Genomic DNA, 17,654 nt, shown 5'->3' on the forward strand with positions numbered 1-17,654 from the left:
AAGTCCAGGGTCAACATAGCTGTCTACCAGGAGATTTTGGAGCACTTCATGCTTCCTTCCACAGACAAGTTTTATGGGGATGCTGACTTCATTTTCCAGCAGGATGTGGCACCTGCCCACACTGCCAAAAGCACAAAAACCTGGATCAATGACCATGGGATTACTGTGCTTGATTGGCCAGCAAACTCGCCTGACCTGAACCCCATAGAGAATCTATGGGGCATTGCCAAGAGAAAGATGAGAGACATGAGACCGAACAATGCAGAAGAGCTGAAGGCCACTATTGAAGCATCCTGGTCTTCCATAACACCACAGCAGTGGCACAGGCTGGTAGCTTCCATGCCACGCCGCATTGAGGCCGTAATTACTGCAAAATGGGCCCAAACCAAGTACTGAGTACATATGCATGCTTATACTTTTCAGAGGTCCGATATTGTTCTATGTACAATCCTTGTTTTATTGATTGCATGTAATATTCTAATTTTCTGAGATGGTGGATTTGGGGTTTTCATGAGCTGTAAGCCATACTCATCACAATTATGACAAATCACGGCTTGAACTATCTTGCTTTGCATGTAATGAGTCTATCTCATATATTAGTTTCACCTTTTAAGTTGCATTACTGAAATAAATGAACTTTTGCACGATATTCTAATTTTTCGAGTTTCACCTGTATTGTGTTTGCAAAACCAAATCCTTTTTTGTGAGTGTATTATCCATGGAGAGTTAGAGATATCCAGGATCACAGATACTTTTTTTTCTCCAGTTCTTTTTTTTTTTTTTTTTGTAATAAAATTTTATTGGTTTTTCAAGATTTATAGGGAAAAGGGTAAATGGACAGGTATACAAATTTTGGCAGTTGCAAAATGTGTGAGGCCCCCCTCCCTCCATACCCATAGTATACATTTATATATAATGCATTAGTATATAATTGATTACAATCAGCATATTAGTTCTATTATTAAATTCAATCACATTAAACATTACAGTATAAAATCCAAATATAATTCCATTTTCACTTTCGGTCAATTTATAATAATATGATTTTCTTGTTTATTTTTGTGATCTGAGTCTTCTTGCTATTGCCCCATCTCCCTCCACTGGCAGAGCTCTGGCCCCTCCCGTGTCCTGCGTGTCTGTTGTAGTGTCTGGTGGTTTCTCTAGGAGTGTTTTATTTTTTTCCATAAAGGCCTGCGCCTCTATGGGTGAATTAATTCTAATTCTTGTCTCCTCCCAGAATATCAGCATACCTTCAGGCATCAACCATCTAAACCACACCCCTTTCTGGTATAATTTATTCGCTAATTGCGAATAATTTTTTCTTTTTTCTCTAATCTTCTTAGGGATCTTCTTCAGAATGGTTATCTCCATATCATGATATGTCAATGCTTGCCCCCTTTGTACACCCAGAATTTCATCTCCTGTGCTTTTTCTAAGGAATTTAATGTGAACCTCCCTGGGTACATTGTGTGTTCTAGCATAAGCTGAGTTCACTCTATAAACCAGGTCTATATCCCACCCCATCTGTTGTTTTTCTTTGTGTGTGTAGTCAGCCAGAATGTTTGCCATGATGTCCCTTATATTTTCCCCATCTTCTTCTATAACATTTTGAAATCTAAGATAATAGGACATTCTCTCAAATTCTAATTTCATCTGTTGGATGTCAAGATCTTTGTTCCCTTTCTGCACAGCTTCCACCCCCCCCCCTCACCTCCTCCACCACCCCCTTCCACAAGATCCAGTCTCTGTGAGTTCTTATAAATTTGGGCTTGATTTTCTTTAATTTCATCTTTCATTTCCCTTAGCTGTTTCTTGATTTCCTCCTGGCCCTGTAAAATTTGTTGAAGCATTTGTTGAAAGTCCATCTCTATAGTCTTAGGTTGCATCAGTTCTGTTATCTTTGACTGTGTGGCTGGACTGGATGTTACAGATGTTGGAGCAGACGTGGCAAAGCCAGGTTTCCCAGGAGGTGGTCTTTTGGATGCCATCCTTTATAACATTAGAAGTTCAGTCCATATATAAGATAAACAGTTAGAAAAGAAGGGTAGCCAGGTGAGGTCCGGGAGCAGAAGAACCAGGCAGAAGAGAATCTCTCTAATAAGTCTGGCAATAGATGAAAGGTTTCCCCTAGAAAGTTCAAAAAATACCAATCCACAAGAGATTCCTCTGGGAGACACGGAGACAAAGACCGGAAGCCTGAATTTTAAAGGTGGAGTCAGGTTTCACAATTCATAAAGACAACGGAAGTGTGCCATCTTGCCCTGCTAGTTTTGGGCACAGAGGCATAACAAAGTTTTAAAAAAGTTCCAAAAGTCCACAGATCACAGTAGAAAGTAAAATTGAGTTGAAAAGAAAATCATCTCAGCCTGGGTGAGGCTTCATTCGTTGGCTCTCCCCCCTCCTCCTTCCCCGGGGGCTGAGAGCAAAATTATTCCTCGCCGCTTGTCCAAGGGGGGGGGAACCCCCCTCCCTCCAGCCGCGCCTCCAGAATACTCCGAAAGTTATTTTAAAGTTATTTTATAACTAATTCTTCGTGCAAAATAGGGCATGAAGAGAGAAGCAACCTCACCGCACCGCAGCTGCTTCCTTCAATTGCTTCATTCTCCAGACGGCTTTAGCGAGGCGCGAGGCGCAGAAACGCGAGGCGCCCTCCGATCTAGCTCCCCGGTGCCTTGGGCGCGCGAGAGACCTCCCGCCGGCCGCCGCCGCTGCAGGAGCTCCCCGCGATGCCGCCCCTCCGGCAGGACCCCTCTGAGGGGTGTCCTGTGCCCCCCAAGGAGTGGGGAAGCCCACCGGAGAGCCGGAGCGGGCAATGAGCTGCCCGTCGCCGCTGCCACCGGAACCGGAACCGTCTTCTCCAGTTCTGACAGGGATTGTTGCAACATTTTTTCCACTTATAAGCTGTTTTGGCTACTAAGGCAAAGACGAATAGTGATAGATGAGCGGAAAGGCATTTGCTAATCTCTATTTAAGAGATATAGGGTCTCCCTTTCCCTCTGCCTCTCTGTTCAAGATGTTGTTTAGATACCGTGTTTTCCCGTAAATAATACAGAGTCTTATTTTCTTTTGACAAGCACTTGGCCTTCTTTTTGGGGAGAACTTATTATTTTTGAGGTGCAGGAGGTGGCGAGCACGGTCACCTCATGGCTGCTGCTGCGTTGTAATATTTTCAGGGAAGGTTTATTTTCAGGGAAACAGGGTAGGTATTCTAGCCCAGTAGTCCCCAACCTTTTGGCTACCAGGGACTAGTTATGTGGAGAGAGGTTTTTCCACAGACCCGGGGCATGGTTTTGCATGCTGCCTGCATCCCACAGATGAGGCTTCACTTGTTTGTGCAGCCTGGTTTCTGGCATGCCACAGCTAGTCCCTGTCCTAGCCTATATATTTCTTAATACATTTCACTTTTAGTTTAAATATAAAAAAAAAAAATAGTGTTGACTCTTATTGTAACCGGGCAAAACCTATTCTCGGCATCAAGGAGAGTATGTTATTAACATTTTGCTCTTTTTTAATGGGATTTTCTGTTAATTGTGCTCAGGAGCACTTCGTTTAACAAGGACTCCTGCTGAATTCAAATTATGAAGACATACACAAATCCTTGCTCTTTCTAACCAAACTAACCTCACCAGTGAATTAAAGAAAGCTCTCCTCCTGCCCACACGTAAAGGTCTAATAAAGAATCTTATTAAAGGAGAAATGCTAGAATAATTGCAGCTATCATGCACAGGTCCAAGTTAAAAACAGAACTTCCATTTAAAAAAAATTCAGGGAAGCACTGTCAAAACCTGCAACCTAACAGCTATATTTATGGTTTATTTGAGGTGGACGGGGGATATAATGTCTTTGTTGTGCCATGAAATAATGGACAAATGTTTCAAGTCAAGTTCAAAATTATTAGGCTGGAGGTTAAATAACACAGAAGAGAGAGGGAAAGAGAACTTGATGTTCAAGGACAAACATGCTAACATACATGTGTTAGATGTTGTATTTTTTACAGAATCTTCAGGATTGAGGCAATGAAGAGAAAGGTGGGGAGGAAGGAAGGAAGGAAGGAAGGAAGGAAGGAAGGAAGGAAGGAAGGAAGGAAGGAAGGAAGGAAGGCAGGCAGGCAGGCAGGCAGGCAGGCAGGCAGGCAGGCAGGCAGGCAGGCAGGAAGGAAGGAAGGAAGGAAGGAAGGAAGGAAGGAAGGAAGGAAGGAAGGAAGGAAGGAATGGTGAGGGAGGCAGGTAGAGGAAGGCAGGGAGGGAGGGACTAAAGACAACCAGTTGCAGGCTGAACTCACCCACTGGATTAAGTCATAATATGATGCGCTAGGTTTTGCCTTACTGCAATGTGACAAACCAGATTCTCAGATTTATAAACCGTGTTTATGGCTTGGTATTATTTATATATGACCCTGGCCAATATAGCTTGTTCAACAAACTATAGCTTAAATCCCCATAAGCTGGTGAAAACATATAGGAAAAAGTTACATGCTTATGCTTTCTTGTTTTTATTAGAGTACTAATATTTTGCAAGGTTCAGATTTCACCTAGGATGCCTCAGGAAAAGAAGTACATAATAGCTGATATTATTTTAAAATATAGAACTCTGATAATGTAGTTACTTTGAATCTCAAGGGAAACAAATGCTTCCTTAACAGATATAATGCACTTTAAAAAAAAAAAAAGCAAAAATTAAAAAATTCAAATTAATGTAGGTTGGTATTTACAGATGCACAAATGAATCTATACACTAGATTTATATTCTGCCTCTTCATCAAGGAATAACACTTAACGTTGCTAAAATATTTGAAGTAAAATAAAAACAAACCAGTCAAAAACACTATTTAAACACGATTTAATATTTTTTCAGAGAAGCCAAACATGATATCACTTTTCAGCAGTTGGTGGGAATGAAACTGAAAAAAAGGAAAAGAAAAACAAAGAATTTGTCCAATTTCCAGTGTAGAAAACATTTTCTCTTGAATCATGGGTTGTTACTGGATGACCCATGACCCATTGGGATATCATTCCAGAGATATTTTCTTCACCTATGTAGAGTAACAGAATGGCCATGAACGAGTGGGGGGGAAACAGTAGGAGTGGGAGCAACTTCCAAATCTGTGCCAGCTTCCCCATTGATTTTGCTTTTGCGAAACTGGCAAAGAGCATTGAAAATCACAATCATGTGCAGTAATAAGCTGCTGTACAGATAGTCCTTGACTTACAACAATTCATTTAATGACCGTTCAAAGTTACAATGGCACTAAAAAAAGTGACTTATGACCGTTTTCAGTTACAACCTTTGCAGCACCACAATTCAGATGCTTTGCAACTGGTTCATATTTATGGCAGTCGCAATGTCCTGGGGTCATGTGATCACCTTTTTCACACTTCTGAGAAGCTAAGTCAATGGGGAAGGCAGATTCACTTAACAACCGGGTTACTAACTAATCAAATCCACTGCTTCACTTAACAACTGTGGAGAGAAAGATCGTAAAATAGGGCAGAACTCACTTGACAAATGTCTCCTTTAACAATAGAAATGTATGATCACAGTGTGGTCATAAATTGAGGATTACTTGTAGTGATTAAAAGTTGCCTATCACTGATCTGAACATCCTGGAAATTTCAACTCCACTGGATTAACAGGTCCTAGATTTTCCACACCATCTTTAAGTTAGTGCATTTGAGGTATCACGATTCAAAAATTGTTGCGTTGTGATACACCATTTTGGCTAACTAAAGGTTACAAACACACAAACAGACATGAGTTTCAGTAGTATATAGATCAGGGGTGTCAAACTCAAGGCCCGCAGGCTGGATCCAGCCCATAGGATGCTTAGATCTGGCCTGCGGGCCCACCCAGGAAACAGGGAACGGCAGGTCTGCGTTGCCTCTGCCAGCGAAAACAGAGCTCGGGGAGGTTACTGTTTTTAAGTGATGTGTTGTAAAGCCCAACATCATGTGAGAGTCCTGTCTAGCTAAGCAGTTCTGGCTGACTCAGTTGCCACTGTTAAGTGAGAACCACATGGGTCATTAAGTGAGAATGACTTCCTCATGGCCACAATTTCCAATTTCCTGGTGGCTTCCCCATGGGCCTTGCTCGTCAGAGGTCAGCAGGGAACATTGAAAACTGGGTTAATATGACCACAGCTCATAATGACATTGTAATCATTTGTTTTGTGCAGAGCCCCCGGATCACAATCGCATGACGTCAGGGATGCTACAAGAGCCAGAACTCCAAGGACTGGTCTTAAGTCTCCCTTGTTCAGTGGCATTGCAAGTTCAAACAGTCAAGGAATGAATGGAGCTAAGCCAAGGACTGCCTGTACTTTGGTGGTAACAGCAGCAGCCACATTCTGTCCTCCTTCATGTCAGGAGGAATGCTCCCTTCAGTGGATTCAATTTTTCTTACTACTGGTTCTGTGGGCATGGCCTAGTGGGTATGGCATAGCATGGTGGGCATGGCATGGTGGGCATTGCTGCATACTGAAGCCAGCCAGGTCCTTTCCTGCCATTAGATCGGAGCTAGCTCCTGATTGGCTGACCAACTGACAGCAGGGTATAAAAGGGAACTGTCAGACGGAGGCAGTTAATTCCGTTACTGTTACTGTTAGCGTTGAGACAAGACACCAAGTTAAATATATTGTTGCAGTTGTGAATAAAGGTTATTGCAAAGATAACTGTCTGCCTGTTTGAGACACCCACACATGTTCTGAGTATTGAACAGGCGTGGCAGGGGAAGGATATTGTAAAATTTCCATTCCCACCCCACTCCATTTCCTCCTGATCAGCTGGGACTAAGGAGGCAGAGAATAGATGGGGGTGGGGCCAGTCAGAGGTGGTATTTACCGTTCTCCGAACTACTCAAAATTTCCGCTAATGGTTCTCCAGAACTGGTCATAACCTGCTGATTACCACCTCTGGCTCACTTTCTAGACCATTTTGCGGGGCTGACTGACAGAAACCACAACTTCCCAAACTTTTCCTCCTTTTCCTTCACTCTTGGCAAATTCACAGCTCCAGAGCAAGGAGGACTCTGAGCACCATTAGCCTACCCATTTTTGCTGGGACAGGCAGAAGGAAGCCAGGCAAATGGTGCTCCGTGTTCTCCCCTTTCTTGGTGGTGCTCCTGACCAGGGGTCTCCAACCTTGACAACTTTAAGCTAGTCGGACTTCAACTCCCAGAATTCCCCATCCAGCAAAGCTTTGCTGGCTGGGGAATTCTGGGAGTTGAAGTTCACCAGGCTTAAAGTTGCCACGATTGGAGACCCCTGCTCCTGACTACCCAGCAGTTCCTCCAGAGCAAAGAGACTGGAGCATCCCAGAGCAGCACTGGGCTTCCCTCGTGTGCCCCAAAGAGGCTCGTTCCTGTTTCCCAGACTGGCTACTCACAACAGAAGTCTCCTATTAGGTCAGGCTGAGGCCTAAGTCGTAAACTTAATTCGAAGCCCCAAGCCTCCATGCCAGCATCATGTTCAGTCTCTTGGCTGACCTGGTCACAGTTTTCTGGCAGAGTGCTTAACAACCTCCCTATAAAGAAATGAATCCTGTCATGTTTCCAATGATTATAGATTAAGGTTCAGGGGGGTTGTGTTATTATTAAACAGCAATCTAATCAAATACTGGTATTCTGGTTGATGAAAAAGAGTGCCTGATTAAATGGCTAAAGTGAAGTTTTGAAGGTTGCTTTGATTCACAATACTTGTAAAAATTTAATACATCTCCGTTTAACAGTACACCGCAGTTGTCTTCATTTTTCTCATTTTGGATTCCCTACAGATACTTGTATCAATAAAGGAATGAAAAAGTACTAGTGCCATGAACCAAGGGCTAATTTGCATACAGTCCTTATAATGACTTAGATTTTAGATCACCTCTCTATTATTACAATATAGATTGCAATTGGAATCGGGAACATTGAAAAATTTAAAATACGTTTTTACAGATTTGTTAATCAGGCCGAGGCCAGTTCTTCCGACAAGTGAGGGATTAAATTGCTCCTGTGCTTGGAATAAAAATCCCTGTGCCTTTATTTATTTATTTATTTTTTATTTATTTTATTTATTACTTGAACTTATTAGTCGCCCCCTCTCCCCACAGGGACTCGGGGCGACGTACAAAAGTATTATATAGCGTACAGAGGAGGTAAGAATAAATAAATAAGTTACAATACCTAAAAAAGTTAAAACCCCAGTGAAATTAACCCTTAAAAACTAAAATTACCAATTAAAAATGCCCTGGGCTGGAGAGGTTGTAGTATTATGCCAGGTCAGCTAGTCGAAACAGGTAGGTTTTCAGTTTCATACGGAAGGAGCGAAGGTCGGTTGTTGTCCTGATGTCTGGGGGGAGGTCATTCCAAAGGGTGGGGCCCACTACAGAGAAGGCCCTACTCCTGGGCGTCGCCCTCTGGCACTCTCTGGAGGACGGCACCCGGAGTAGTCCCTCTCTGTGTGAGCGGACGGGTCGCAGGGATGTATGGGGCAGGACGCGATCCCGCAGGTAACTAGGCCCTGTGCCATGGAGCGCTTTGAAGGTGGTAACCAGCACCTTGAAGCGCACCCGGTAGGCCACAGGAAGCCAGTGCAGCTCGCGCAGGATGGGTGTTATATGGGAGAACCTCGATCTCCCCATAATTACCTGCGCGGCTGCATTCTGGACCAACTGCAGTCTCCGGGTGCACCTCAAGGGGAGCCCCATGTAGAGAGCGTTACAGTAGTCCAGGCGAGACGTCACCAGCGCGTGAGTGACTGTGCGCAAGGCCTCCCCGTCCAAAAGGGGCCGCAATTGGCGCACCAGGCGAACCTGGTGGAACGCCCCCCTCGCCACGGCTGCCACGTGATCTTCCATAGACAGCCGGGCATCAAGGAGGACGCCCAAATTGCGCGCCCCTTCCACCGGGGCTAATTGATCGTCCCCGATGGCCAGCGATGGCATATGCTGGTTGAACCGGGAAGCCGGAAGCCACAGCCACTCTGTCTTGGAGGGGTTGAGCCTGAGCCTGTTGTCATCCATCCAGACCCGTACGGCTTCCAGACACCGGGACATCACTTCAACAGCCTCGTTGGGGTGGTTTGGGGTGGAAATGTGCAGCTGAGTGTCATCAGCGTACAGATGGTATCCCACCCCAAAACCACGGATGATCTCGCCCAGCGGCTTCATATATATGTTGAACAGGAGAGGCGAGAGGATCGACCCCTGTGGGACCCCACAGATAAGGGGCCTCGCGGTCGACCTCTCCTCTCCTGCCAACACACATTGCGTCCGGCCAGAGAGGTAGGAGCGGAACCATCGTAATACGGTGCCCCCGACCCCCAACCCCTCCAGACGGCGCAATAGGATACCATGGTCGATGGTATCGAAGGCCGCCGAGAGGTCTAATAGGACAAGGATGGAGGAACAACCCCCATCCTTTGCCCTCCAGAGATCATCCACCAACGCGACCAAGTCTGTCTCCGTGCTGTGACTGGGTCGGAAGCCGGACTGGCGCGGGTCTAGATAATCAGCTTCCTCCAGGTGGCGCGGAAACTGCTGAGCCACCACACTCTCAACAACCTTCGCTAAGAAAGGAAGGTTGGAGACAGGACGGTAATTTGCTAGCTCCGTTGGGTCCAGAGAAGGCTTCTTGAGCAGGGGCCTCACCACCGCCTCTTTCAAGGCGGTTGGTAAAAGGCCCTCACCCAGCGAAGCGTTCACCAGCCCCAGTAGCCAGCCTCGTGAGCCCTCCCAGGAGGCCAGTACCAACCAGGAGGGACACGGGTCCAATAAACATGTGGTGGCTCGCAGTCGCCCGCGCAACCTGTCCAAATCTTCGGTGACAACAGGGTCAAACTCCTCCCAGCATGGTCTCTCAAGACTAGCCTCGGACGTCCCCACTGGAGCACTGAGGTGGGTCCATCCCCTTCGGATCCGATCGATTTTATCCTGCAGGAACTCTCCAAATTCCTCTGCCCGGCCCAGCAATGGGGGGTCCCGCTGCCCCTGTGACAAAAGGGAGCGGGTCACCCGAAACAGGGCGGCAGGGCGGTTCTCTGCGGATGCTATAAGGGTGGCACAATACTGACGTTTGGCCACTCTTATTGCCACAAGGTAAGTCCTTACATAGGCTCTTACCTGTGCTCGGTCGGATTCGGAGCGGGAGGACCTCCACTTGCTCTCTAGGCGTCTCCTAAGGCGTTTCATCGCCCTTAGCTCCCTGTTAAACCAGGGGGCCCGGGTCGATCGTGGCCGTCGGAGAGGCCGCAAAGGCGCCACCCGGTCCAAGGCACCGGCGGCCGCATTATTCCACACGGCTACCAGGTCCTCTGCCCGGGGGCGGGGCAGGTCTGCAGGAGGTGGCCCAAGCTCCGCCTGGAACCTATCTGGTTCCATCAGACGCCTGGGGCGGAATTTTTATCCCATTTCTTTATCCCATTTCTAGCATATTGCGTGCCAGCAGTCCAAGTTTCTGTCAACAACCTTGACTTCTAATACAATCTCTTGCAAACAATTTTTACATTCCATAAATAATTCACAATCGCCAATTCTATGCAAATCAAAAGCATCTTTGGAAATCTCATTTGCACAATTTATTTCAGCCCTGAAATATTTCCTCTGCCAATCTTCTGAGCTTTGCATTGAAGATTTCTCTGTAGCTGGGAAAAGCAATATCCCTTATTGAACATATACATATACATGCACACACACACACACACACACACATTCATACACACATATGTAAAAATTACATTTGTTTAGCATTTTGGAAGACATATTCTTATTCCTTTGCCCCAAAAGCAGCATATTAGATTGAGTAATAAACACAGATTGAATAAAATTAATCTGCAAAGTATTTTCAATTTTGGCTATCTCGACTGAAGTTATGTTTCTTTTTGTCCCACCCTCCAAGCTGGGCATCATCAATTGGAAATCAGCCTATTGATCTAGCAAGAGAGATCAGCATACATAATTGTTTTAATTAATTCATTTCAGATCTGAGTGCCCTTTCACTCTATTTTCAATATCCGAAGAGAAAATAGAAGCAAGATAATGTCAGCTCTATAAGGCAGACTTGACCAAGAAGCCACTGCCTGGTGGACTACATGAATTGGAACAAATATAGCAACAGAAACTTGGAAATTTGAATGTGCTTCCCCCTCCCTCCCTTGATCTTTGTGTGAACCAAGAGAAGGGCATATCTCACCTTGCTTTCTTGGCCCAGGCCTAAGCCCCTGATATCTGACTTTTCCTGGTAGCTGCTCTTCCTTGTCTTTCAAGGCAATTCTCTCTGCCTTCTACAGTTAAAAAAGAAATTTAAAATGCATAGAAAAAAGTCTCAGAACATATTAAAAAAAAACCTCACAGCCCAATTAAAATGAATGTAAATTAAATGCCACCAGTTGCTGCTAAAATTATATCAGAGGTTAGATACATGCATACTACCAGGGGTGGGTGGGCTGCTGCTGGCATTACTGCCAGTTCAGTGTGTGCACAATTTTGCGTGCGGGGGTTAGCTTCATGCACGCATGCCAAGAGCACGCTCTGTGCGCATGCACAGTTACCCAAAAATGGAACCTAAAAAAACATGACTGGGGAACCGGGTCGGAGACGTGGCAGGCCTGGGTTGCTGCTGGTTCCAGTGGCCCAGGCCGGAAAACCACTACCGGTTCAGCTGAACCGTTCTGAACCGGTAGGAACCCACCTCTGCATACTACCTATATATTCTCCTCTCTATCTATTGAATTATCTAAATGGACCTTATGTGGAACATGGAACGTCTGTTCTCTTATTGATCAGTTGGTTAGACTAGGATTCCAACTGTGCTATATTGGAATACAGAAGAATATTGCCCCATGTTTTTGTGTATGTATATGGGGGAAGGGGGGAAGGGGCTAGAAAAAGCTAACACAGGCTAACATGGGTCTTTTATTTTTGGAATTGGGCATTTCTCAACCAAAAATGAGGGGAAAAGTTCAAAGTAAGAAGAAGGGGAGAGTTAAGAAAGGTCAAAAGCCTTCAGGAGTTTTGGAGGTTATTTAAAACCACCATGATGGAAGCTGACATCAACTGTATACCGTTGATTAGAAAAGAACAGCAACATACCCGAAAGGATGCCAGAGTGATTAGACAAGCACTGTCAAGAAGTCAGGACAGACACAAAGGCTTCTTTCAAAAAGTCCTCCCCAAACACAGGGTGAGGGTAGAAAATGAGAGAAGGGGAGACTCTGTGACAGAACAATGCAGACTCATGATAAGGAAAGCCAACAAGGCATTTGAAGAGCAAATACCCAAAGCCATAAAATCAACATGCCAGCATTTCTTCAGATATATCAGGAATAAGGAGAGGGGAAGAGACATGTTACTAATGAAGATTTAAGTATCAAATATGTGGAACTCATACTGAGATTACAGAATTAATTTCTTGCGCTAGGCTTTACAGTGGAAATGTTAGAAAGATATATGCCCTCATTGTCTTCACACTGACTCTGTGAGGAACTAGATAAAAAGAGATAATGAAATTTTTAGCAATAGTGAACCAATTAAGAATTACTGAAGCCCAAAACCCATTCTCAAATGTTCACAGAACAAGTCTGAATTTTGGAAACTAATTTCAGTTTCCAGCCCAAGAAATGAGAATGATGGAAATGATAAAAAATCAATATTGGTCAAGATAAATTAAAATAGTCTTTTGGAGTCACGTTCTGCCTCATCAATGGGCCTGCAAACTGAAACACTACTCTAGATTTCTCAAAATGGCACTTGAAATTCCTCTGGACATGTTCTTAAGAAAACGTAAACCTTCATGAAATACCAAAACAAATCTTAAAGACTGGAGATTAACTGAGAAAAAAGGAAGCAACCCATTTGAGATTATCAGCCATTCAGGTAATGGTTGTCCCAAAGGTGCTTTTTCAAGAGGCAACTGGACTTTCTGGTTTTTCTTTGAAGATGTTTCGCTTCTCATCCAAGAAGCTTCTTGTATCTCTTGAATCTCCAAGACATTTAGCTTTATACTTTATAATGAACGCCCTTCGAACAATGTGGAAGTATGAACAGATTTCCAAAACAAATTGCAGACTACAGGAACCATTTGCACTTCATTTTGAGATGCAGACAACACAGACTCACCCCCCCCCCCCAAAAGCCTGCACCTGTGTTCAACAGTAAAAGGACACAGGGCAGAAAACATCCTGCAGAAAGCATGGCTCCAATTTCTCAATGAAAGAGGAGAGCTGAAGAAGCTTCTTAGATGGGACGGGAAGTGAAATATCTTCAAAGAAAAACCAGAAAGTCTAGTTGCCTCTTTAAAAAGCACCTTTGGTAGGGAAAACAGTTTTCGTATTTATTCTGCCTATTGCCACCCTATTTTCACTCTGCTCTGCCCTCAAGGAGCAAAATCATCTTCCTGAGTCATACACAAACAACCAGATTCAACCAGGTACAAGTCAGCAACCTTAGTAGACTCTCCCTAGACTGCTAGCCTTCCCCTGGGGGAAAAAATGGATATAGATTCTTGGAATTGAGTGCGGGTCAGGCTTAAATGGCTCTTGTGGCTGCAAAAGGATTTGAGGCTAATTCCCCATTCGACTCCTTCTCCCTACCCGGCTGGGCATTTCCCAATATCCTAATATTAGCTTAACCAGAGAAACAGTGACAGTATTCACATATCATGTTAGGTCATATAGCAGTGATGGCGAACCTATGGCACGCGTAATACAGATGGCACATGTAGCCATTTGTCAGGGCATGCGAGACGCTGCCCTGTCAGCTGACAAGTGCACATGCGCGCGCTGGCCAGCTGAGTTCACCCTTTTTTAAAGCCATTTTTCACCCTCCCCAGGCTCCAGAGGCTTTATAGGAGCTTGAGGAGGGCGAAAAGAGCCTCCCACCCCCCGAGGCCCTCCAGAGGCTTCATGAGCTTCCCTGAAGCCTCCGGAGCGCAAAAAACTGCCCTATGGGCAAACCGGAAGTTCAGGAATGGACTTCCTGTTTGCTCGGAGAGTCATTTTGATTTCCCTTTGATTCAAGAGGGAAGCCTCTTGAAGGTCCCTGAAGCCTTCAGAGCGCTTAAAACGACCCTCCGAGCGAACTCCGGTTTGCTCGGAGGGTCGTTTTGACTGCTTCGGAGGCTTCAGGGAAGCCTCCTGAAGGTCCCTGAAGCCTCAGGAGGGCTTCCGGGGAGCGGGGGAGGCTGTTTTCGCCCTCCCCATGCTCCTATAAAGCCTCTGGAGCCTGCGGAGGGCGAAAAAAGCGTACAAAAGCGCCTGTAGTGCACGCATGTGCACTGAGGGGTGTCACGCATTGCATTATGGGTGGGGCAAGCCTGCACACGACCCCCCTGTGCTCCCCCCACTTATGGCACGCGAGCCAAAAAAGGTTCGCCATCACTGTCATATCGTGTAGCAAGACACATGAGCTTGATAAAAGATTAGTGAAAAGTCAGTCAGTTTTATAAAAATATAAATATGATCTCTAGCTCCATTGTAATCACTGCATAATAAAAGTTATCAGTTAGGTCAGTTAAATAGTTTTATATCTACTGGCTGCGCTGGCTCAGGAATGCTGGGAGTTAAAGTCCATAGGTCCTAAAGGGAGCCATCATTACCCATCCCTGCTCTAAGTGCAGAGGATGCTGCTTCCACCTTTTCTGAATGAGAAAGGCCCTTGTTACAACTTCTAGCAACACTTTATATATCTGTGATAGGAAAATGTCCTTGTCATAAGCTATGGTTGTCTACGGTTCCTCCCTGATCTGCCAAGTGTGACAAGAGTTCAAATGCTTCAAATGTGCCATATAATTGCAAAATATGAGTATTGTTATTTCCCCACGAGCTAAAAAAAAAAAGCCAACCCACCCTCTCCTTCCATTTCATTCCAAGAGAAAGCATAAATCATCACGTGAAGCCACCAAGTGTTTTAAAATGATTAAAAGCATACATATGGAAAGCATCAATAGGAAATGGGTTTGCCAACCAACGATTGTTAGCTGAGCATGACTAAACCACTTTTTATTCTAACCTATTAACTGGTCAGGGTAATGGCTTACATCTCTCAAGAAATAGAAGTTTATAGAAAATGTACAGGCTGGACAAATGTTAAGAGATCTTTACTTTTGAAAAAACTAAATTGCAGCACATTAATGTCACCACATTAAGCATTCTTCTGACCAAGTTTCTCTTAGGGAAAATAATGTATCCAAGGCCAATATTAATTTAAAATGCAGGTTTCTGCAAAATAGGCTGCTCACATCACCAACAATGGAGCCCGGTGAACCTCTCAACTTCTCCTTTCTCTCCTCACCGGTTCCTTTCTTCTTTTGTATTTTATCAACTTTTTTAAAAATACAATCCATCCTAGCTGAAATAACACACCAGGCTTGACCCCAAAATGTATGCAATCATTCTAAAATGTACCTTTGAATTGGACGGCTGAGCTTCACTGTAGCTCCTGCTGTTAGAAAAATGTTTTCGGGAAATAAGAGCCATGTTTGGGGGGGGGGAGGGAAACAGCTCCCACTTTTTTTCAATTGTTGGAGCCAGTGGCCAGTTGAAGCTTCTGGGAAGGTAATAGCCTTTTGCACTCTTTTTCACCAGTGTCTGGTACTCAAAGATAAACTGCCTTTGGACATGGAGATTCCATTTAGCCACTATAGCTAATAGCTTCTGATAAATCTGTTTCCTTAAATTCATTACTTCTTCACCCTTTTAAAACCGCAGAGCCCACTTGCTAACACCACATCCAGCAGCAAACAATAAAATGGAGCTTTGTGCCACCTTGAAAGTTAACTATTGTGGAATACACTTTCAAAAGTTTCTAAGAAGTGTTATTGTGAGACAGAGATGGGTGGGTACATGTAATTGTGAATAATTTCATCCTGTCTCTGATCTTTCAATCTATTTTACATTTGTTTAATGTTTTATCTTGAGCGTGAATGATGGGCAGATTTCAAAAATTCCTCTTACTCAACAGTTCTGCTTTTGGGACACAGGAGAACTAAAAGTGGCAGGCAATATTATTCTAAAAATACAAAGATTTCCTCTAGTCAGTTTCTGGTCCCTACCTGAACAAACTATGTAATTTACTGGCTTTATTATGAAAGTATTTGTCATTAAGTATTTACAGGACTTTATTTTTATTTTTCAAGTTAATTTAATGCCCTGGGATTATTGGATGGTTTTTTATTCAAACATCAATTACCGTACTTTTTGGAGTATAAATGCACTTTCCCCCCACTCCCACCCCTAAAAGAGGGTGGAAATGTTGTTGTGTCTTACACACCGAATAAAGCCATTTTTGGCTTCTGGAAACCCCACCCCACCCATCCCATTTTCTCCAAAAACAGGCTTGTTTTTGGGGCACACAGAGGGTTTGGGAGGCCTGCAGAGTGCTCCTAGGGGCCGGGGAGGCAAAACCTTTTTATTTTCTTGCTTACCTCTTCAAAATCTTGATGCATCTTATACTCAAGTATGTCTTCTAGTCCAAAAAATATAGTAAATCCAATCTTGCTTTGCTTTTTATAAGAGCAACTCAGATCATCTAAATGCTGCCATTTGATTCCAGGCCATGTCCTCTACATTTTCCTTTTTCTATAGGTATCTATTTTGATTCTGACATTATAGAACTTGCAGGCAATGCTAGATCTCTTATATTCTAATCTGATCAAACTCTGGATAGCTTCAATAGTGTCTGCTAATTAACATGAAATTATTATAACAAATCAGGCAGGCGTTTAAAGTGGATTTGGCATCTTTGTCCACCTATCGAGTCCTTCCCAAGGACCCAGAATAGGCAAATGTTGTTGCTATTACTATTACGTATACAACAGTGTGAAATCATAACTGCATCTAAGCAACTCTGCCTAATTTTAGTGCAGAGCAAAATTGAAAGGAATTTAAAGAATCCAAGAGGCTTTTAGCAGTTGACCTTCCAGGGATCCAGAGATATTATCTGTGGTTCTAAAATGGGCAGGAAGTCCTCAATTTGTGACCCCAATTGGAACTAGATTTTCTAATGCTAATGTAGGAAGTTATCACCTAGCCCTCTCCCAGAAAAATGAAATATACTAGGAAATATTGAAAAGGCAGAATATTATATTTTCCTGGATGTGAAAAAGGGAGAAACACATTTTAAACACAAAGTAAATTCCTGCAGCTTCCTGCCCATCCCCACTTTGTCAATGGGGCATTAAGAAGGCCAAGCTAGTCCACTTTACATAATAAAGAGTTCTCCCCATCTCCAGGGGGATGGGATTAAGGCATGATAATATTGGCACTTTATTCAACTGACCACATGGCATCTGAAAACTCTGAGAATTCAACCAAACCTGGACTCAGCCTAGAGAGTTGCCCCTGCATAGGCCCATGTGAGTCTGACAACCAATCAGAATACATTTCTTACACAGGAACAGGAAACAGATAGGTGGGGCCGAACTGATTATAAAAAGCCCTGCAAGCCCTTCTTCTCTGCTTCTCTCTTCTCTTCCCTTTCCTTCTCTTCTCTTGTCCACCAACACAGAAGCATGTGATCACCTTTTCTGTTCAGGACTCAAGCCATGTGGTCCTGTCCACCATTAAAACCATCTGTCCAAGCAGCCTCCATGTCTCCAGTGTCTTTTTCCCCACTTGGAGCCAAACCCAGAAGGACATTTCTTCCAACACTAAATAAGGCAGTTGTTAATTGCATCAGGCTTTT

This window comes from Natrix helvetica (assembly GCF_964273705.1).
Source record: "Natrix helvetica genome assembly, chromosome: 2".
In the NCBI taxonomy this organism is placed as follows: Eukaryota; Metazoa; Chordata; class Lepidosauria; order Squamata; family Natricidae; genus Natrix; species Natrix helvetica.